General features: G+C 47.4%; 1 protein-coding gene and 2 non-coding genes across 4 annotated transcripts in view; 1 reads left to right on the forward strand and 2 right to left on the reverse strand.

Moving 5' to 3' along the window:
- Window positions 1-22,838, forward strand: part of LOC127579506 (NACHT, LRR and PYD domains-containing protein 3-like) — a 776,460-nt gene that overhangs the window by 241,778 nt on the left and 511,844 nt on the right. The window lies entirely within an intron of this gene.
- Window positions 17,085-17,156, reverse strand: trnaa-ugc (transfer RNA alanine (anticodon UGC)). Its single transcript has one exon. It is a non-coding gene; the product is annotated as a tRNA-Ala (tRNA).
- On the reverse strand, window positions 17,591-17,664 carry trnan-guu (transfer RNA asparagine (anticodon GUU)). Its single transcript has one exon. It is a non-coding gene; the product is annotated as a tRNA-Asn (tRNA).

Here is a 22,838-nt window from a genome sequence, read left to right on the forward strand (position 1 = left end):
CCACCTACCTATGACATTCCGGAGACAAAAAGTTCTGAAGATGTCTCTGACATTCAATGATGTTACCATCATTGAGTACCTGAACGTCGTCATCTTGGGAAATCACCATGGAATAGAAACACACAAACATCTGAGAGGCTGTGGATCCTGCAGCAAGTGACTTCTTGACGCCCCAAAGCCGCTCCACCATCTGCAGGCACAGATAAGCAGTGTGACGTAAAACTTCCCACCTGCCAAAAGAGGTTTGAGCCCATCCAGGGAAAAGCAGCCCTCTCAATCGGCACCCTATCCACCCCCCTAAACACATCTTCCCTCCACTACCGGCGCACGGTGGCTGCAATGTGCACCGTTGTTGTGAAACAAGTTCGAAGTCTCGAAAGTAAAGGACTCCGAATACAGCCTTAGAGATCAATGATCTATTTACCAAGGTAAAAACGGGGAAAGGGTAACGGGAACAACACACACACACACGAACCGGTGATAGCGAGCATGCGAAAATCGCAACCAGGGTAAAATACACAGACACATACACAGACACACACACACACACACACACAGAACACACACAAGGAACTGGCTACAAGCAATCAAGGAAAAACAATACGCTACCGCCAACCCTTGACTAAGTGGAGGCACGGTTCTATGCTCCCAGGGGTACTTAACTAATTTCTCTTAAACAGTACACAGTTTACCAACAGGGCATCCCTCGGAGTCAAAAGAGAGAGAACTTAGCACATGTGGCATTCTTTATAGTGCTGGAGGGCTGGGGATGGCCCAGCCCAGGTAGTTCAAACAGGCCAATTGCCCGAGGCCAGGTACAAAGATGCTTAAAGAAGTCAATCGTTAGGTGTGTCCTGATGTGTGGGGTGGATCCAGGCCTTGATTTGCAGTGGTGTGTCTTTCGGCCAGGTGCTGGGCGCACTATCATCTACCAGGTGGGGGACAGTGTTGCCACGTGACAGCCACGACCCTCCACAATACGATCCACCCCTCGGAATTCATATCACGTCTAATCATTACATAGACATAACTATTTCTAAGCCTAAAACTATATGTCAGTATACAGTACTAGTGAAGGGCATATGTGTTCTTTCTAACCTGTCAAGCACAGCATGATATACAGATAGCGATGATAATGAGAATGAGAGCAGTGGCCCAGTAGATGACAGTTGCCCGCCATTCCCCCAGGGACGCAAACGGCCACCGGTTTCCCTATGAGGTGTCGTGCTGGAGGAGCTGGTCCCTCGCTTTTTGAATTTTGACTACCGAGTCCCGAATGTGAGCGTCCAAGTAGGTGATGTTCCTTGACTCAACAGGGCTAAATGTGCAGCTCTACTTACTAATCACTGCACAGGTACCACCATCCCCAGCGAGTAGATAATCCAGGGTCATTCGATTCTGCAGGGCAACCATCCTGAAGGTTGTCAACTCAGCTGCTTTCTGCGTCAGGGAGTTTTCGGTGTGCTGCAATGTCACTGCCGTTTCGTTGGCCAGGACCTCGAGCACGCCAGCCATCTGGATGACTTCACGGGACAATTGGGCCGTGCCATAAGTGGGAAAGGCTATCATCCAAAACCTCTCTGCCTCCGTGATGGCCCTCTTGTCCCGGTGGCCTCTGTATGCCGGGTGCTCCCCAAGGTCATCGAGAACGTGGATATAGGGCACCACAAACGCTGGGAAGCAGCAACCGTACCAGCTTGTGGGGAGCCAGGGTACGCACGGTGGCCGCAAATCCAGTGGGTCCCGTTCAAATCCCAGGGATCCCCCAGCTTAGCGGCACCATCAGGAATGGTCACTTGGGTACCCGGGTACCAGTTTCTCTCGCAGTCGTTGTGGTCAAAGGAAAGGGTGGACCTGTGCTCTTTCGGGACCCTGCGCCAGCATCCCTTAGGTTTGCTGACCAGCTGTGGAATGACACTGAGAGTCGGGACTCGGGTGGAGATCAAATTATAGGGAGGGAAATACCAGTTCCTGAAACACCCACCCCATCGAGTATCGCTGGATGAGCGATGTGTGGGTGAGTGGCGTGGTGGGGTACAGCCATTCGCCCCCCACCAAACAGATATCCCAAACTCCACAGGAGTGAAAAGTCCATGTGAACAGTTCATTTGTAAGTCATCCTGCGGGATCGGTGTAAGTGGTAGAGATTCATCGTAGTGCGATGGGGTTCAGACGCAGATACAGCAGTCTGATTTATTGGTAGTGCTGGCGAATTCATAAACGACTCTGCGCCCTTGGATCCTCTGCCAGAGCCTTCTTTCGGCGACAGTCTCATTTGCCGAGACCTGTAATTCAAAAAGGACATCTGCCTGGCGGGGAGCAAGTGGCAGTGTCTGTTCAACAGATCGCTTTGCTGTTTCAAAAGCAGCATGTTGCTCGGGTCCCCATATGAATGTGGCTTCCTCACGGGAGATTACGTCGCTGAATGCCAAGACCTGTCCGGGCGCCCCACGATGTCCTCCACTAGAGTGACTATGTCGGGTACGGCGGCAGCGAGAGGGGTGGAAGACTTGCTGTGGTGTCTGTAGTCCACCGTCATGCGCCACGTCCCATTAGTTTTGCGGACGGGCCAGACGGGACTGTTGAAGGGAGAGTCTGCAGGTCTAATGACGCTCTCCCGCAGTAGGGCTTGGACGGCCTCAGTGATATCTCGGTGTTCCCCCAGCACTCTATATTGTCGGCTACAGACGACATTGGAGGGAGGAGGAACAACAACTGGTTCCCATTTGGCTGCCCTAACCACGATTGTAGCCAGCGCGACTTTAACTTGCACCGGTTGGTATGAGAGACTGTTCCTTTAAGTCATTGATTCCTAGGATGCACTCGAGCGAATCTGCTATCAACACTGTTATGGGTCTAGGAGGTTGTTTCCCGATGGCCATGCGGATCATGACTCCCCTGGCAGGTATAAGTGAACCCCCGAACCCCTCTATTTGCATCTGTGTCCCATTCCACCCAGTAGGGTCGACCGGAATGATGGTGTGTTGGGCACCCGTGTCAATGAGTATAGTTCAGCTCTGTATGTTCCCCCTTCCCCAATGTACAGCGACGGGTATATATAGCCTCAGGTCTCCTGGGCAGGAGAGGGCGATGGAATAAAACACCGGGACCCCTGGACTTCATCTATTTAAGACCAGTGAGGAAAGTCGGATCAAACGCTTTTGGAGATTCGGATCAGACCACACAGGGCAGTGGAAGATAATCAGACTGAACTGGGTAGTGAATGCCCAACCTATGAAGGAAAGTGGGATGAAACGACAACGGGAAGTCGGATCAGACTACACTGCAGAACGGTGTTCATCCGCAGAAGAGACTGTAATCAAACTGAAGAGATTTTGGTGCAGACTGTAGCAGAGTTGACTAGGTTGAGGGAACTAGAAGATTTCTCTTTGGACATAAGGATGATGAGAGGTGACGACAGAGGTGTAGAAGATGATAAAAGGCATAAATCGAGTGGACAGTCAGAGATCTTTTCGCAGGGTGAAAATGGCTAACACGTGGGTATAATTTTAAAGTGATTGGAGGAAGGTATAAGGGGGATGTCAGAGGTAGGTTTTGTTTACACAGAGTGGTGGGTGCGTGGAACGTACTGCCGGCAGAGGTTGTGGGGGCAGACACATTAGAAACATTTAAGAGGCTTTTAGATAGCCATATTAATGATAGAATAATGGAGGGCTATGTGGGAGGGAAATGTTAGATAGATATTAGAGCAGGATAAAATGTAGGCACAACATCGTGGGCCGAAGGGCCTGTACTGTGCTGTAACGTTCTATGTTGAGAGGTTGGGCAGGCTAGGAATTTATTCCTGGGAGTGTAGGAAACTGAGTGGTGGCCTTATAGAAGCGTATAAAATAGGATAGGCTGATGAATTCCTGCTGAGGAGGCTGGTGCAGAGGGCAGGGATTCAGGTTCTCGGTCTGTTGGGATCTCCTGTGGAGTAGAAATGAGCTGGACAAGAGGGACGTGTTGCATAGAATCAGAGGTGATCAGTATCAGTTCTGGGCATTTACTTAAGTGCTGAACAGGAGGGTTGAAACGAGATCAGGATAAACAAGAGCACAATAAAGGCAAGGAAAGAATATCCAGTTGAACTGCATTTATTTCAGTGCTCGAGATTTAACATGTAGGGCAAGATATGGATTGGCTCTGAGGATGGCAATGTTCTTGTCATAAAAAAAATGCAGACAGACGGTCCATGATGCAGATGGTGAAGGCGTGGCAGGGGTACAATTTGGAGACGAGAGTGTGTTGCCTTTTTGATAAGCGAGGACCTAACAGTGGTACTTAGAAATTGCATTCTTGGCGGATCATCCAGTGAAGCCGTATGGATAAAACTTAGAAACAAGAAGAGTACAGTCACTTTTGTGGGGCTGTATTATCTGCTCCCCAATAATCAGCGGGAACTTGAGGAGAATGTGTGTGGATAAACTGCTGTTGGAGTCACACATCAAAACAGCACGGACACAGACCCTTCCGTTCAATGAGTCAAGGGAAATTACAAAACAGGTATTTTCCTGAGAGCATAAAATACCATAAAGTGTTCTTTAAATAGCTCAGCACAGTCACTGCTCACAGAACCACAGCGGCCGTTCTCTCGGTGCAACATTTAATTTTCAGCTTCTGGCAACGATTGGCCAGAAATCGAACAAACGTGACAGTGTACCAGATGAAACAGTCGGTAGCTGCGTAAAGCAGGACGGCGTGGATATTACATACGGGGACGGACCTCAAGGAACGAAACGCTTCCGAATGAACAATCGGAATTTGCCTCAGTATTAAGTGGAGGACAACGACCAGTATATCCTCCGTTGCCATGGCCACCAAGTAGCGAGTGACTCCTTTAGAGAGACCGCATTTTCCGCGGGACAGGACTACAATCGTCACCGCGTTCTCTGTAAGGAGGGACATGAACACAAACATGCCCGCGGGCTTGGAGTACCATTGGAAGTTTCACAGAGAGGGAAATCAAACGTAGAAAATTGTTCAATTCAGAGTTGCATATAGTTGTACCTAGCACAGGGGTTGACTGCTGGAGACGGGGATTAAAGATCAGTGAAATTATCAGTAACTGGAAAATAACGGCATCAACTTGACCAACAATGAGTGAAAACAGGTGTTCCGGGTTCTGGTAAAGATGCCTGACCAATGAACAATTCATTACGTGTTCAGTTATTAAAGATTAAAGTCCTCACTAACTGAAATTCGGTTGAGGGAGAGGTAATATATTGACCTGGTCAGTATACGGAGTCAGCCCAGGTACATGATCCTGGTCATTGCTCAGTGCTCTGCGAGAGTGTCGTTGATCATTATGTGGTGAACCGTGGTCAGTGTGGCTTGGAGACCGATAACTCTTCCTGCTCTTTATGCAGCGATTTTTTGTTAAGTGTGGGTGAATCAACCACAAACAGGCGAGGCCAAACGCAGACTTGATAAACTCGCCCTCCCACTCGATCATTGATATTTCAGTCCTCCTCCACTTCAGGAAACGTCCGAGCTTAAACTAGAGGAGCAGCAGGTCATTTTCCGTCTTGGAACCTTACAGTCTAAGGGCATGAATGTTCAATTCCTCAAAATGAAGTGATCTCCACACCCCTACCGACCATGCCTCTTCTTTTCTTCCCTTTCCTATCCTATCTCTTTTTCTGCTCTTTTTCCCCTCCTTATCGTGGACCCATGCCCCGAAGGATCTGCTCTGCCCTCCTCTCCCCCACCTGCCTATCCCTGTCTCTTACCTGCATCTACCTATAACGACCTTGTTTCCTCACCGTCTCCCTTCTTTTGTCAAGCTATCGTTGTTCTGCTTTTCCCTCCTTTCTGTTGGGCTCCCCCCTTTACCTATCTTCAGTCCTGTAGAAGAGTCCTGACAGAAACGTTGGCCGCCTGCTTTTCTCCACGAATATTTCCTGAGTTCTTTCAGCATCTTAATGTTTTTCATCTAGATTCCAGCATCTGCAGTCCTTTGTTTCTCTTTCACATGTAATGATCTGTCCACCCATCACATCTCTTTACCGGAATCCGTGACCACTACTTCTCACAGGTTTGTAGGTCGAGTCGTTGGTCAGCAACTTACCTGGAACAGAAACAAGAGAGAGGATGGGATAGCAGACGGGCTGAATAGTCCGATGCAGAACATTGATCCGACGGCCTAATGTCATCCAAGGAAAATCCAAAATAATATAGTCAGCATAAAATATGACAAGCTTCCCATCGCTGTAAAATCCCGCTCTACAGTTTCCCGATCCCGACCCATTCCTGTAACACCTCTCTCCACTCTTCCCATATTCCAATGGATGACTAGAACTTCACACTCAACTATTTATAGATTCCAACCGTTCACGTAACATCCCACTCTGCTGTTCGAAGCTCCCTATTTACATTCTTCCTCTGTAGAGCTGCTTCTTTCTGTCAGCGACGGAGGGGCTGCTCCTACTGACTATGTGAGACTTCATCGAAGGAAGCATTTTGAAAAGAAGCGCGGAAACCGCTAGCCACACAATCGGGCTCCATGCAGACTGACGTTAATTACACCCACTAAACAAACATCTTTGGTTAATCCCTTTGAATCCGGACCCCGGAGTAACACGTAAAAATGAACAATTCGATAAAGTGATGATGTCCAGGAATTATATCCATCTGGCCCGGACATACTCTCTTCTACCACGTTCCATCGGGCAGAAGTTACAGAAGCCTGGAAGCAAGTACCAACAGGCTCAAGTGTCTCCTTATATCTGATACCCAGTAATCCAAGTAGCATCCTAGTAAATCAAAGTATGATGTAACTGCAACATGATTGCCTGTGTCTTCCATACTCTATGTCCCCACCGCTGAAGGCAAGCTTGCCACTAACCTTCTGTCCCACTATATCGACTTGCTTTGCCACTTTCACAGAGGTATGGACTTGGACCCCAAGATCTTTCTGTGCATCAATGCTGTTAAGTGTCCTGTCTTTATCTGTCTACGTCTCCTTTGTCATGACGTCCCAAATCGCAACACCTTACATTTCCCGCATCAAATTCCATCTTCCTTTTCTGCGACCATCACCGCAACTGATTTATTTTCTGTCGTATCCTTTGACGAACTTCTTCATTGCCCTCTTACTCACCTCTTACTGTTATCCTTAAACGTCTGTCTTCTGTTCACTGGTGTCGCCTCCATGTAGAAACGTCTCTTGCCATCCAGTCTATCTCTACCCCTCATATTTTACCTGTCTATCAGCCAACACCCCCTCCTTCGGCATCCACCGGTCTAAAAGGTAGAAACCAAGCGTATTTACTCACAGCTGAATTAGCGGTGTGGATCTTCCCTGAAACTTCTCATGTGCAAACATCTACCTCCTTTGTGTGACATAGAATCTGCAGATAATGTTACAGATGGCCTCACCAGTGTTTTCTGAAGCTGTATTATACCCTCCCTGCTCCTTTTCTATGATCTGGCAAATTCAGGCCAGCATTGCGTATGCCTTATCCATCTGCTGTCTCAGTAAACTGTATGTCTTTTTTTTTAAAAAAATTGCAAATTTTGTTGTCATTCCTTCTGATTTCAAAATAATCTTGTATCGTTTCTCAAACACATTCCGGAAATGCGTGGGGAATCTCTGTCTAATTGTTGAAAGCCACTTTATTTCTCACACTTGTCAGGAAGAAGCGTAGGAATCATGGCACCAAACCATGCAGAAGTCACTGCCCCAATATGTATATATGTTGTGAACTTCCATCCGTACTTTAAAACAATTCTTCCATTTGGTTTCCTTGCTACTTTTCCGTTGGTCCCGTTGTTAATTATTCTGTTTCGATTTATTTCACTTTCTCCGATCCCTTCTCCTATCATTTCCATCTCACATTCCTTTGCTTTCACATTTTCCCTTTATTCTGTCCCTCTCAGCCTCACCGGCCTTCCTCGTGTCTCTGCCTTCCGTTGTTCCGTTCGGAAGTTAAATATTTGCATCTGAAACGGACTGTCCTATCTTCAGGCGCCATTCAGTCGGGCACTCTTTCTGCAGGTATTGCAGGAATGAATCAGGTTGGACGGGCAAGTGGATTCCTCACCGAGAATTGCGATGGAATAAAAAAGTAACACAAAAAATATACTTAACAATGTATTTGAAACGTGCAAGTGCAAGTGATGTAAAGTTTGCACACCAGACAGGATAGGTCACGGGAAAAAAATCAAATCAGGGGACTTCATTTAAAAAGAGACAAGGCGCCTGCAGATTCTGGGATCTGGAGCAAGAACCAAGCTGCTGGGGGAACTGAGCGGATCAGGCAAAACTTGTGGAACCAAAGCATTTGTCGTGTTGAGACCCTGCATCAGGACTGAGAGTCAAAGTGCAGATAGCCAACGTAAATGCTGGGGGCAGGGTGGTGATGCAGGAGCTAGCAAGGAATAGGTGGCTCCAGTTGGGGGGGGGGGGGTTGATGGGCAGAATGAACCAGATGAGAAGAAGGGGTGGAAGTAGCTGGGGTATGAACAGTACAAGCAACAAAGGGCTACAGATGATGGAATCAGAATTGAAAAGAAGATGAAGAGCAACAAAATAAGGGGTGGTTGGAAATAGAGGACATTGGGGGAAGCGGGAGGATGGTGGTGGAGTATACGTGCAGGGATTTCGTGGTAGTTCCTCACGTTGTTATCGCAATGCTCAGTGAATGAAAACATGGGACCCATCGAATCCCTGTCGTCTTTGTAAAATATCCATCGGTCCCATTCCGTCAGGTTAGCTTGGCAGATATTCTCTCACACAGGCCCAACTACCCCGATCAAGGCATAAGTACCGGTGTTATGATACGAAAGTAAGAGATTCAGCAGTGGTATACAACTGTCTGACACAACAAGGCAAGTATTTCAAGGAAGAATGTCAGAACAGACGGAATCAACATGTGCCCACACGCTCCCCCGTCCAGGTTAGTTCCAAACATCCTTACTCACCAACACAATGCACCTCTCAGAACCCGACAGCCCCTGTTCTAAAAGACCGGAGACCACTCTTACCAACCCAGCATCGCATATTCTTTGATCATCTCATTCCCATCTTCCCTATAATTTGTAATTAAATAATGCATGTAGACCCGATCCGGATTTCTCTGTTTTTGTTTTGTTTTATTCTCATTCTCCCAAGCATCAGGTAACATTCACTATTTTTAGACAGTTTGAAGATCCAGGTGGCCGCGGTAGACGAACGCGTACATTGCACAGTATTTCTCCTCCCCTCCCTTCCCCTCCACTCCCCTCCCCTACCTTCCGCTCCCCTCTTCCTATCTCGTCTCCTCCTCCCCTCCCCTCTCCTCTCGTCTCCTCTCCTCCCCTATCCTCCCCTCCACTCTCATCTCCTCCTCCCCTCCCCTCCCCTCCTTGCCTCTCTTCTCCTCTCCTCCTTCCCTCCCCTCCTCTCCCCTCTCCTCCTTCCCCTCCCCTCTCCTCTCGTCTCCTCTCCTCCCCTCTCCTCCCCTCCATCTCCTCTCCTCCCCTCTCCTCCCCTCCCCTCACCTCCCCTCCTCTCCCGTCCACTCTACTCCCCTCTCCTCTCCTCCCCTCCCTCTACTCCTCCCCTCCCCTCACCTCTCCTACGCTCCCCTACCCTCTCCTCTCTCCTCTCCTCTCCTCCTCTTCTCTCCTTCCCTCCCATCTCCTGGTATCGCTTCTCTCCGTCCCTCCCCTCGCCTCCCCTCATCTCCTCCCCCTTGCTCCCCTGTCTTCTCCTCTCTTGCTTTACTTCCTTCATTCATTCCTTCCTTCTCTTGCCTTCCTTCCTTTATTCTTTCATCCTTTCTTTCCTTCCTTCCCACGTTCCATTGCCTACTCTCTTTCCGTGAGGACAGAATGATTGTGCTGAGCCCACTGATTGTCCTTTATATTCATGATTTAGATCAAAATGCAGTGAGTATGATTAGTAAATACGCGGGTGACACCAAATTTGATGTAATAGTAGACAATGAAGAGGATTTTCTGTGACAAAAACCGGATCTATATTCACTGGGAAAGTAGGCGGAGGGAAAGCAGAAGGAATTTAACTCGGACAAGAGCAGAGTGATGTATTGTATGAAGTTAAACCAGAGCGTACCTTACACAGGTCATTGCACGTTCCTGGAGAGTGTAGTAGAGCAGACAGACAAGCACAAGTACATTGTTCCTGGAAGGTTGCGCCAAGGCTGGACAAGGTGGTGAGGAAGGTGTGTGGAACGCTTGCCATGATCAGATAGGGAATTAAGTACATGAGTTAGGAATTCATGTTACAACTTGGTGAGTACACATTGGTAGTATTGTGTGCATTTCTGGTCGCCTACCTATATGATGGGCACGTTTAAGCTGGAAAGGCTTCAGAATAAAATCATAAGGGTGATAACAGGACCAGAGGGTTTTAATTATAAGAACAAACTGGATGGGCTGTTTTTCCCCTGGAGAGTAGGAGGCTGAGGGGGTGACCTCATAAAAGTTAATAAAATAATGAGGGACAGCCCATTGTATTTATTTATGAATGTAGGGGAGTCTAAAACTAGAGGACTACGGTTTTAAGTGAGAGGGGACACATTTCAAGGAGAACCCAGTAGAACGATTTTGCACATAGAAAGAGGTGGGTGTATGGAACGAGGCGCCAGGATAAGTGTCACAGGCGGGTAAAATTGCAATGTCCAGTGAGATTTGGGCAGGTATATGGATAGGAAAAATTGAGAAGGATACGGGCCAAACGTAGACAAATAGGACGAGCTCAGGTAAGCAACTTGGTCTGTAACAAGTTCTTCCGAATAACCAGGTTCCGTGCTGCTTCATGATTGGGGCTGTCCAGCAGCGGCGTCCTTCCAGCCTGAAAAGCAGCCTGTTCTCTCTCTTCTTGAGCGTTTGTCGGCTCTTGGACTGTACTCACTGGAGTACAGAAGAATGAGAGGAAACCTCATAGAAACATTTAAAATGATGAAAGGACTGGACAGAGTAGATGTGGCCAAGCTCTTTCCCTTGCTGGGTGAGTCCAGGACCATAGGGCACAATCCAGAGGGTACAGGTTTAAAACAGAGATGAGGAGAAATTTCTTTAGCCAGAGGATAGTGAATTTATGGAATTCCTTGACACGTACAGCAGTGGAGGCCAGATCATTAGAGGCGTTTAAGGAGGAAATAGACAGATATCTAATTAGGCAAGGTAACAAGGGACATGGGGAGAAGGGCGGAAATTGGGGTTCGAACAGGTTTTTTTGGCTCATGGAGCAGACCCTCCCATTTTTTCTCATTTCTCATTCTTTTTTTTCTTTTTCCCTTTTCTTTGGAGCAGACTCGATGGGTCGAATGGCCTACTTCTGCTCCCTTGTCTTGTGATCTTCTGTTCTTTGTGGTAACCAACTCTGCGGTATTACGACTCACCCTCCTCTTTCACATCGCTCTCTATTGCCTCTGATATTTCTCAATCCTGGAACGCTGAGCTGTCAGTCTTGACCTTCTCTCAACTTCCGTGCTGGCTGGAACATCGTGGTTCCATGCACTAATCCGGGCTCGAATTTCATCTGTTTACCCGTCATACTCCTTGCATTGAAGTAAGTAGAATTCAGCCATTAGCCCCGACGGGTTCATTAACGTGTCACCGCCTGCGCTTCCTCTCAGCCTTACGCTACCTGTACTGTTTTTAACTTTGTGCCTTAAGGTAAAATAAAAGCGCAACCGGCCGAATAGTGTCGGACTTTTCTCTAAGGATTAACATCAATACAGTCATTTGGTGAGAGTAGCAATATTCCCAGTTATCTGATAGCGAGAACAAACCGAAATTGATTCCAACTCGTTCTCTTCTGCTTTAGTGAAGGCAACCTTTGAAGAGTACATTAATAACTATTATTAAATATAACTGCGAACCTTTCTGTACACTGGCGTTATGCAGGGAGCTGTGTGGGAGTCGGGATCCACTGCTTCAATTCCCAAGAAGTAAATGAAGCTGCCCCCGTTGTGTGTGCAGCGCTGACGGCTGGGGAGCAGATCGGCACTTTTGTGTCCGTGTCACAGTCCCAGGTAAAATTTCCGTCGATAAGGCAATAACAGGGGCTGGGGAATCGATGGCCGAAATTCATCAACGCCTTTCAAGTATTAATAGGACTTTCCTGACAACACAAAAAGGATATCTAAGCACATTCATCAACTGCTCCCTGAACTTAGTCTGTGTCACAGCGTAAATACAAGTATTAGTGCAGCAACACAGAAGCTGCAGCATGAATCCCATTTCTTGTATAACCACTGTTCTATAAGGAAAGAGATACCCCAGCCAGCCTATTCGACTGCAGATTATGTGAAAATTTATTAACGACCAAAACAGGATGAAATTGCCAGAGATGAAGAAGAGTAAAATGATAGATTTCCTTCGGTTTTCCATCGCTGGGTCTCTGGGACTCTCTCCACTGTAGTGACCACGAAGTCTCTTCCGAGAGCTCTACTGGACACTAAAATATGTCTGACCGTTAGACCGTTGAACAGAAGAATCAAAACAAATGGTAAATACGGGGTGAGGATATAATGAAAGAGCTCGATAGAAGCCCACACCTGTGAAACACTGACACTCGTTGCAACACCACAAAAGGTGGGCGAATTGCCCAGTCGATACTTCTTCATATACATAAAATACCAGGTGATGACCTTTAAATAGGAAAGAACCGTCACAGTTCCGATCACCACAGTCACCGTTTTCTCTGTACAATATTTCGTTTTCAGCTTTCGGCAACAAATGGCAACAAATCGATCAAAGGTGAACGTGACAGTGAACCAGACGAAACAGTCTGTGGCAGCGCGAAGGAAGACAGCGTGGACGTTACACACGGGGATGGACAACACGAAGAGAAACTGCTCCGGGTAGACAATGGGAATGTGCCTCAATATGAGATCAGCGATGACAACCTGCAGGTCCGCCATGGCCATGGCCACCAGGTAGCGAGTAACGCATTTGGAAAGACCACACTTTCCCCGGGAGAGAATCGCAATTGTCACTGAGATAACTGCAAAAGAGAAGGGTAAACATGAGAATAATAATTCAGGCTGAGAGAAAATTCAATGGTTTCATGGAAAATGTGTGAAATTTCCCAGAATGTTCACAAGTCCCTGATTTCGTTGAAATCCAAGAAATGGCAGGGTAAATCTCTTGTCCGTAAAGTGCAAAAAGCACATTTTTGTTCAATGAACGATCTGCAATGTATTTTTGAATTATTGCAGTAACCGAAGCAAAGAAAGCGGACCAGGCTCGTAACAGCTGGGAACAATGGCCCACGTTTGACCCAACGGCTGCAAGCGCTGCCTGTGATAACAGCGACACGATGAAGAGTCACCTTGTTATAAAGCTGCATATCCCGGCATCGGACAATAATTGCCACTGGCGCCGTTCCCGTCATTCACTATTTTTGAATCGAAGGTGAAACTGTCGTTTGGACTTCCGCAGCGGATTGACGAGGGCGCTAAATCTGTTGTGACTCACCTGATAATCAGCTTGCTTCTGACTCACTGAGTTTCAGATTCATGTCCTGCTCACCTACCACGAGTTCAAAAGTTGAATTGACATTGGAGAATGTTCATTATTGAGGTATGACCAGGAGAAGTGATTCCATATCCATTCAAATTTGGGGGCCGCGTAATGTCGGAGGATTACTCTGAAGAAGTTCTGGGTAGTTAGTGTTTGTGTCCAATACATCTCAACTGGTAATTCCGTACTCAAATGTTCAACTTTTTGAACTGAGTGGAAGGTCATTAGAACATATAATGCTGGAAAACTCAGCAGGTGAAGCAGTGTTGTCTGCGAAAATAAACAGAGTTAACATTTTTCCCCTATTCTTCAACCGAACCTTAATTCTGTTTGTCATTCCACGGGTGATATCTGATCATCTGAGTGTTTCCAACATTGTCTCTTCTTTTTTTTTATTTCCAGCACATACATTAAAAATGTCCATCATCCTGTTGTTGCAGTGGACATCCCGGTGAAGAGGTTTTCTGTTGCATTTCCCACTTTGCAGCGACACCTCTGTCCCGCTGAACATTCTGGTGCCTGTAAATTGAACTGCAAAGGCAGTCCATGTCGTCAATTACTACATGTGTATGTCTTTTATCTGCAACGTAGCGCACAATGCAATCATTTGCACTAAAATGTTTCAGTCTCACAGAAAATAACAGAATTGATGCAGGTTTTGAGCAATCTGAGCGGAGACATGTATTAAACAGAATTGTCTCTGTTATTTAAATGAGAAGGTGCAGCTTATTGAATGGAATATACATTAAAGATACTATCAATACAAGGACAAAAAAGATCTCTTTGTGCCTGTAATTACGTTCAGGAGCATCACATTCCATCGATTTTCCAAAAGAAAAAGTTCCAGGTAAATTTTCCCAACACAGAGAGAAATTTCCTCCTTGAATTTATGGATCTGTTCGTTTTGCTCTTTGAAGAGCACTTTTCGCCAGAAAGCCGCAAGACATTTGTGATGTTCTCAGTTTTGTTCAATCCGGTCATCTGAGCTTGAACGTCCCAATGCACCAAAGGAGACGACAGAATCACACACTGAGCTTCAACTGAACCGGTCAGGCTGAAGGGGTATTATATATTTCACAGTCATTTACAGATGGTTATGTGGTCCACCATTCCCTGATTCTGTAATAAACACACTGAGAACTTGGTTGAAATGCAGACGACAGCAAACTCCGGAAATATGAAAGAAAGATGAAACATTTCACGAATAGCCATGAGCTCTGTCTGCCTCTGTGGAATGAGAAACAAATCCAGCGCTTCGTGATCAAATAAGAATGTAATCGGTTCAAAAATGATGGGTACATATTCCGAAGCATTCACTGAGAATATCTTTGATTCCACCGCAAAATGTAACCTTTAATTCTTGATGACAATGTCTCATGCGCAGACGCCCGAGCGCAGACTGAAACAGGCAAACGCGGATTAGATGCACTGAATGTCGATAATTCATAGAGGTACCGACTGCATCTGGCAGTATTTTCAAATACTATTATTCTGTGCCCTGCCGTGGATTCAACAAGTGTACGGGCATCATGCTCTAAACTCTGTGGGGCAAAATAATTATTACACTAAAACCTGTTTGTTGGAATTTACATGCAGCCGTTCACACTTACAAGGAACACCAACAGTTGCGAGTAGAGGATAGTAAATCTTCTGTATACTCTGAAATATTTTCTGCATCCGTATAACTCTCCGAATAATTTCAGAAAAGCTCCCGGACGGCATTGTATCACCTCTGTAATCAGCCACGGTGTAGTGTACAGAAGCCGACGTGATGATCTTGTGAACTGGCAGAATGCAGGGAGCTCCGTAAATAGCTCAGCAATAATTCCCATGGGACATCATTGGACATCATTTTTACCAGGATTAATAACAGCAAGTCAGGATAGTGATCAATGTTTTTGTGTCAACAGGGAACACACAAAACTTCATTTCTATTTATAGTTAACAGTCGAAGTTAGAAATTGAACGAATGGAAAATATGTCCACTCACTAAACATCAACCTCGTTCACAAAACTTCTTTCCCCTTTTCCCGCCGGACAATACAGACGCTGATAGCACAGTCATGCATCAGACGCTCCTCAGTTTGTTTCTACCTATAACACAGAATGAGTTAGGCGATGAGTATATTTCTGTCAGCTGGAATCTCTTAACATACTGGCACCAATTTAGCTCTGGAACGGGTGAGTTTCTCACCTCTTTCTCATTATTTCAGCATTTCATAACCTCGAGTATATCGCGTCTGACCGCGGTGTCTTATCTATGCTAATCTTGCCAGAAGCCCCAGCACTAACTCTTCTTACCCTCAGTGTACTGCAGCACATGAACCTGTCCGACACTGACTTCACATTCGTCAAAGTTATTCTCTCTTGTGAACACTGGACCTAAATATTCATTCAGGGCCTCCCCTACCACCTCCTCCTCCAGATATATATTCCTCCATCATCCCTGAGTGGTTCTTGCCTCAGTCTTATCATCTACTATTCTTCATGTTTGTGCAGAACGACGGGGTTTTCTTTAATTCTACTCGGCAAGGCCCTCCCGTGTCCCCTTCTAGTTTCCCGAAGTCCCTTCTCAATCTCCTTCCAAACTACATTATAATTGTCAAGATCCCAGCCTGATCTTTGTCACCTGAACCTTAAGTATGCCTCCTTCTTCATCTTGACTAAATGTTTCACCTCTCTTGTCATACATGCGACCATTCTTTCCCTGTCAGAGTGGGACAAACCTATCTAGAACCCCATGCAAGTGTTCCCCAAAGAACTCCAAGTTTCTGCTGTGCTTTTCCCTGAGAACAGCTGTTCCCAGTTTACGTTCTCAAATTCCTGCCTAATCCCGTCGTAATTAGCCCTCTCCCAGTTAAAATCTTCCCCATATCTCCTGCTTCTAGCCTTGTCCATGGCTATCCTAAAAGTCATGGACTTGTGGTCACTCTCTCCGACGTGCTCGCCAACCGAATAATCTGTCACCGAACCAGGTTCATTTCCTGGTACTAGATCCAGTCTAGCCCTTCCTCTGGTCAAACTGTATCAGGCATCCTTTCTGGACAAAACTAATAAATTCTTCCCCATATAAACCTTTTGCACTGTGTGGAGGTGCCAATCAATATTGGGGAATTTAAGATCTCCGATGACAGCAACTCGGTTATGTTTTCACCTTTCCAAAATCTGCCGTCTTATCTGGCCCTCAGTGGCCCGGTGGATATTTGGAAGCCTAGAGAATTCTCCCACCAGAATGATTGTTTCTTTCCTGTTTGTGACTTACACCCGTACTGACTCAGTGACCGATCCCTCCCTGACGTCACCCATGCTGCAGGTGTGATACCGTCCCTGATCGGCAATGGAATTACCCCGCTCTTTTACCTTCCGCTCTATACCTTTTGAAACATCTAAACCCTGGAACATCAAGCAGCCAATCCTGCCCTTGCGACGGCGAAGACTCTGTAATGGCCACAACATGATTTATCCATGTTAGATGTCACTTTCCCAGCTCTCTGTGGCTCAGGACAACATCAGGTTTGGATTTCACAGTCCGAGTCCGTTCTGAGATCAGTCAGAATTCTTCGCAGGGACTTGTTCCGGGAATTGTTCATAGTTCAAGATCAACAGCGTGGAGATGCCGGGGATTGAACCCGGGATCTCATACATGCAAATCATGCGCTCTCCCACTGAGCTACATCCCCACTGCTGCTCCGTAACTACAGAAGTCCGCTTTTTTCTTGGTTTCACCCGTTGAACACAGAGAACAAGGCTGTCAACGGCCATTGAGCCCTTCCCTCGCCAATATTCATGCGACAATGGCTCATTATACAAGTTCAAACCCGTGTTCCGCTCTCTCCCCACATGCCGTGAAAACCTTTTGGGGCAGAGGACAGTTAGAATTAAATCAAAACAATACATTAGGCCTGGCAAGTCCGTTAGGTCCAAGGATGTCACCGGAGGAAACACGCAGATCCCGGTGAAAGTGAAGCAGAACATCTGGACTCCGGACGTGATACACCGCTGGGAGGGCTCCCACTGTGCCCAGTGAGGCAGCAGCAGGGAGCGGCCGCCTCCGGACAGCGCAGTGTTACCCAGCTGACAATGACACGCACAGCAAAAGCTGTTGGATCACCAGCGTCCCTGGGTGGGCTCGAACCACCAACTTTTCGGTTAACAGCCGAACGTGCTGACCAATTGCGCCACAGAGACATCCTGAAGGAAGCGGAAATAAATGTGCCGTTGCCGGGTTGGGAGGCGGAGACCAGGGAACGGTGCTGGGACCCGACTTTTCACAATCTGCATCATTGGTTTGGATCAGGGAGTCACGGACAATATAAAACAGAACACGTCGAAACATTCAGTACGTCGAGCAACATCTGTGCAGAGAGAAACAGAGGTAACGGTTCTGGTAGGAAACAGGGTCAAGAGTGACCACGACCACTGCACCCGAGAGAATTTCCAGGTCAACGGCCCAAATTCATAACGGAAGCATTGAAATGTAGTAAACACAGTGTCATTTATTACATGAAATTTCAGTCCGGGACCAAACAATCAACAGCCCCTTAAAATTGCACCGGTTTCTCCGGCCGGACCAGCTGCTCCCGCAGTCGGCAGAATTCGAGCCTTATCGGGGAAACCCCAGTGAATTTCCAGTCCACCGTTTTAACCACTCGGCCACGACTACCTCGCTCCCCACAGGCCGGCAGCCAGAAGGACATTGGCCATGGGCTGGGATCAGTGTGCCCCAGGACGGACGGGGACAGCACGGATCCCAGAGTCGGCGAAACAGGACTGATCCTGAACTATAAACAGAAACAGCTGGGAACACTCAGCGGGTCAGACAGCGTCTGTGTTAACATTTCAGGTGATAACCTTTCACTCTGAACTCCGGGCGGGCTGTTGGACGGAAGAAGTCTCACGCAGAATGGGCCAGGTTTTCCTCACCCCGCCACCACACCCCCAGACCTCCCAGTTTGCTCTCAGTCTCTGAATGTGGGCATCAGCAGCAAGGAGAGCGGTTATTGCTGATTCCCCAGCTGCTCTGGGGACGGTGATGCCAGACCGCCTCCCTGGGCCGCTGCGCTCCGTCTGATGAGGGAGCTCCCATTGGGCTCTCAGTGCCGGGGCTCCAGGATCCGGACCCGGCGCCCAGGCAGTGATGGCGATGGGTAACCCTGCAGGGTTGTCTGGGTTGGGAGGCCGAGCCGGTTTCACTCTGCTTCTCCTTTCTGATCCACCCGACATGCTTACCGGGCCGCTTCAGTCACCAGGGAACCCCACTGGTGTGTGCTGGAGTCACATACAGTCCAGAGCGGGTGAGGGGGTGTGATTTCTTCCTCCAGCACTCGGGATACTGTAGGTGGGAGAGACTGAGATCTGTTAGCGGCGCTGAGCTCATATCCCGTTTCTTGTCAAAGGGCACTGACGTGACACCTCTATTCTCTCTCCAGGTGCGCTGCGTGACCTGCTGAGTTTTAGAGCATGTTTTGCTGTCATGTGCACTTTCCAGCAACTGCAGTACGTATGCGTTGTTGGGACTCGACACTGGATATACAAGGGCGGACATTAGGTGGAGGAGCCTTGGTGTTCAAGTACAGAGACCCTTAACGTGACAGCAAATGTAGATAAGGGGGTGACGCATCCAAACGCGGGAGATCCTTCATGAGGCGGTGCAGGGAATTTAACAGCAGGGTGGCTTTGTTACAAACATGTTAGAGTTTGAGTCGGCCCACACTGGAGGTCTGTGTGTAGTTCTGTTCACCACACTGCAGGGAGGGCCAGATTTCGCGAGAGAGGGTACAGAAGAGATACACCAACTTAGCAATTCCGTTATAAAGGTTGTGCCTTTTGGAACAGTGGGGATTGCGACGTGATGTAATTGGGGTGCGTGAAGAGACAAAGGACATAGGAAGAGTAGACAGAGAGAAGCCGCTCCCGTTGGCGATGGGACTGGAACAGGAGTACATGGACTAGAGATAAATTATCAGAAAACGATAGGAGGGCTGAACACCGAGGGAACAGGGAATGTGGCCTGAGACCTAAGAGGGAATTCCAACGTCCAGCGTGCACGCTCAGGGTACAAACGGGAATATTCTTGTGGAACAGGGAGAGTGACTGAGACTCTGACTGACGACATGACATCGGTCTGTGCAGAAGAAGGGGACAGAATCTCTGTCGGGAATGGAGGGGGTGTGAGGAGAAAGATTCCACAGGGTAAACTTAGACACGAACGAGGGGCGAATAGTCGGACGTCACTCAGTGTGAGCACATCATCTGGGAAATGTCGGGCATCTGCAGGCATACAGTTTCCTGTAGTCATCTGGAATAGAGAGAGAGAGAGAGAGCTGGAAAATGCGTTGATCAGTTCATTGATTGACCGAGAAAAGACGAGGGATGAGAATTATATCCCTGATCTGCTTTCAAGAAGTGACGAAATATTCTCTCTTACCCTCATTACCACCCTCAATTTTTGGAAAAAAAAATGTTTGAATTTTTACTCGGAAATTAAACCCTGACTGTGCTGACGCGGCGAGTCTCATCTTTTGCAGTTTCAAGTGCACTCAATTTAAATGTGTCCGCCGTTTCAGTTCCTGTTCCGTCCACCTGATGTCCCCATCCTCCAACAGACTGCATTCACACAACGCAGATGAATTATTCAGCTGAGAGTCGACATCTGCAACAGCTGATGAGCTGTGACTAGAGCTTCAGGTAACTAACATCAGTTGTGAATCAAGCAAAACTCTACGTTTTCAATGATACACAGTTTACCTTCAAATTATGTCACACTACCGGCAAGTCTACAAGAGGAGAGATCTCTAATAATACCCCAGAGCACTCCGATCTCACAATAGTCCGATGTTTCTGTCCCTGGCCCAGTTTAGTTTCTGGTCAATGGTAACACCTGGGGTTTTGATGTTCGGGGACTCAGCGATGGTAAAACAAGGGAATGCCGATGTTGGATGGTTGGACCCTCTCCTGTCGGTGATGGTCATTGCCTGGAACTTCTGTTGCGAGAACATTGCGTGTGAATGGTCAAACCATCCCCGGATGTCTTGCTGCACGCAGGAGTGGGATGCTTCATTGGCGGGGATTTGGAAGATAACTAAATATTCACTGATCATCCTCACTTGTGACGGAAAGAAAGACGTTGATGAAACAGCTGAATATGGCTGAGCTTGGGGGAGAAATCCTACAGTGATGTCCTGGGGCTGGGGTGATGGACAGCTGACGACTACAACAATTCTCCACTGCGCGGGAGATAACTCTGACCCTTGCAGTATCTTCCCTTTGATTCCCGATAACTTCAGTTTTATCAACACTTGTTGATGCAGCGCTTTGTCAAAGGCTGCATTCTTTTCAAATGTAGACACCCTCTGAGTTATACTGGAGGAAGTCATGTTGGAAACAGTGAATAATTGCAGTTCACCTTCCAAAACTCTTTGGACTCTGGAACAGATCCCTCTTGTACAGGTCACCTCTGTCTCACAGAGGTTCCAGAGGTCCACAAATCTGAATTCTTCCCCTGCATTAACTCGTCAGCCGCGAATTTGTCTGCCATATCGCCCTGCTCTTGCCCCCACTCGCCCGTGGCACGACGACTAATACAGATATTACTACCCTTCAGGACCTCCTTTTTATCCTGTTTCCTAACTCCCGATATTCACTCTGCAGGACCTCATCTCTTTTTCTGCCTTTGTCATTGATCCGTTGTGTGCAATAACTTCTGGCTGCTCACCCTCCATCTTGAGAATGTTCTGTAACCGCTCAGAGGCATCCTCAACCCTGGCACCAGGGAGGCATCACACCATCCTAGAGTACGGTTTGCGGCCACAGGATCTCCTGTCTGCGCCCGAACTATCTAGTCTAATATCTTCTGCTTTCACCCTTCCTTGCTGCGCTTCAGAGCCTGTAATGGTGCCACAGTGGGTCGACACTCTTTGGAGTTCAGTGAGTGAGGGGTGATCTCATTGCTCCTCACACTCTCAGGACCCACTGGTTCGTGTCAGAAGCCGAGGATGATTTTTAGAACTGACAGGAAGTGAACATTTACAAATAACTCATATTGCAGAAACATAAAACAGACACAGGAAATGCTGAAATACTGAGCAGATGAGGCCACATCTGTGGGAAGAGAAAGGAGTTACCGTTTCAGATCAAAATCCTTCCCTGCGCCTTGCAGGAATCTTCTGTTCCATTTCCAGTTCTGCCGAAGGGTGTTTGACCTGAAAATCTGATCCCGTCCCCACAGGGTCTCAGTATTTCCTGCACATTTTTTTTTAGCTTTGCAGCTCAGCAACGACACCATTCGGCTCATCGCGTCCATGTCGCCCACAGATAATCAGTGGACTTCCAAGAGCAACCAGGACCACTGCGCAGGAGAACATTTCGAAGGTAGAATTGAACATATAGTCGGGAGGTTAATTAGCCCTTTAAAATGCTTCTCGTGTGCGTGAGTGGAGGAATTGATGGGAATGCTGTGGGAATAAAATGGGATCAGTGTTAACCGGTGATTGATGTGTGGACCCAGTGTGTTGAATGGTCAGTTTCTGTGCTCCATGACTCCATGACCATGACCCTGTCACACAAGAGCTCAGATTGCAGTGACAAAGGTTTATGAAGATATCGGCAACACTGGGAGATTTCAGCTGTGGAGGAAAAAAAAACGTGGTGAAGCGGAGGTAAAGTTTTTGTCTCTGGACCAGAGGAAGCTTCTGGGGAGGTAACGGCTGTTTACCGCCATTTATAAAACAGTTACATTTTGTAAACGGAAGTTAATTGGAGGGAGAAAGAGAAGGCATCGGGAATTATAGAAAGAGGGTGGGTAGAAAGAGAGAGAGAAGAAAAAGACGGTGAAGGAAAGGAGCGGGTCATGACGGGATCAGGAGAGGGCAGAGAGAGCCTGGAAAAATACTGACAGCGCACAACACATCAGACAACACTTGCAGAAAGTGAAGGGGGGTTAACGATTCTGGTCGCAAATGCGTTGTCAGAACCGGGGAACAGGTTCGCGTCAAGCTGAGTGGGGAAGGGAGGTGTGGGACTAAGGGGGGATCTCTGGGATGGTGAGACCGGGCTGCGTTGTTTCAGAACTCCGTTCATAACACGATCTCCACTTCCCACAAGTGGGGGGTGTGCGGTCGGGATCAGGTCGCAGATTTAATTGTAATGTTTCATACCATTCATTTCTAACGTTCAATGATTTTCACAATCTGATTCAGCGAGTATTTCACCGCGTTCTTCATTTCCTGTCGGAATTTGCTGTGAGTCACGGCATAAATACACGTGTTGGGAAGGTGCTGAGAACCTGCAGCATTCCCGATGTGAATTCTGTGATCGAACTGGGATCAGTGGAAGAGTAACTGTGAATCTTTGACATTCGATGA

The sequence above is a fragment of the Pristis pectinata genome, chromosome 17 (assembly GCF_009764475.1).
Source record: "Pristis pectinata isolate sPriPec2 chromosome 17, sPriPec2.1.pri, whole genome shotgun sequence".
Taxonomy (NCBI): Eukaryota; Metazoa; Chordata; class Chondrichthyes; order Rhinopristiformes; family Pristidae; genus Pristis; species Pristis pectinata.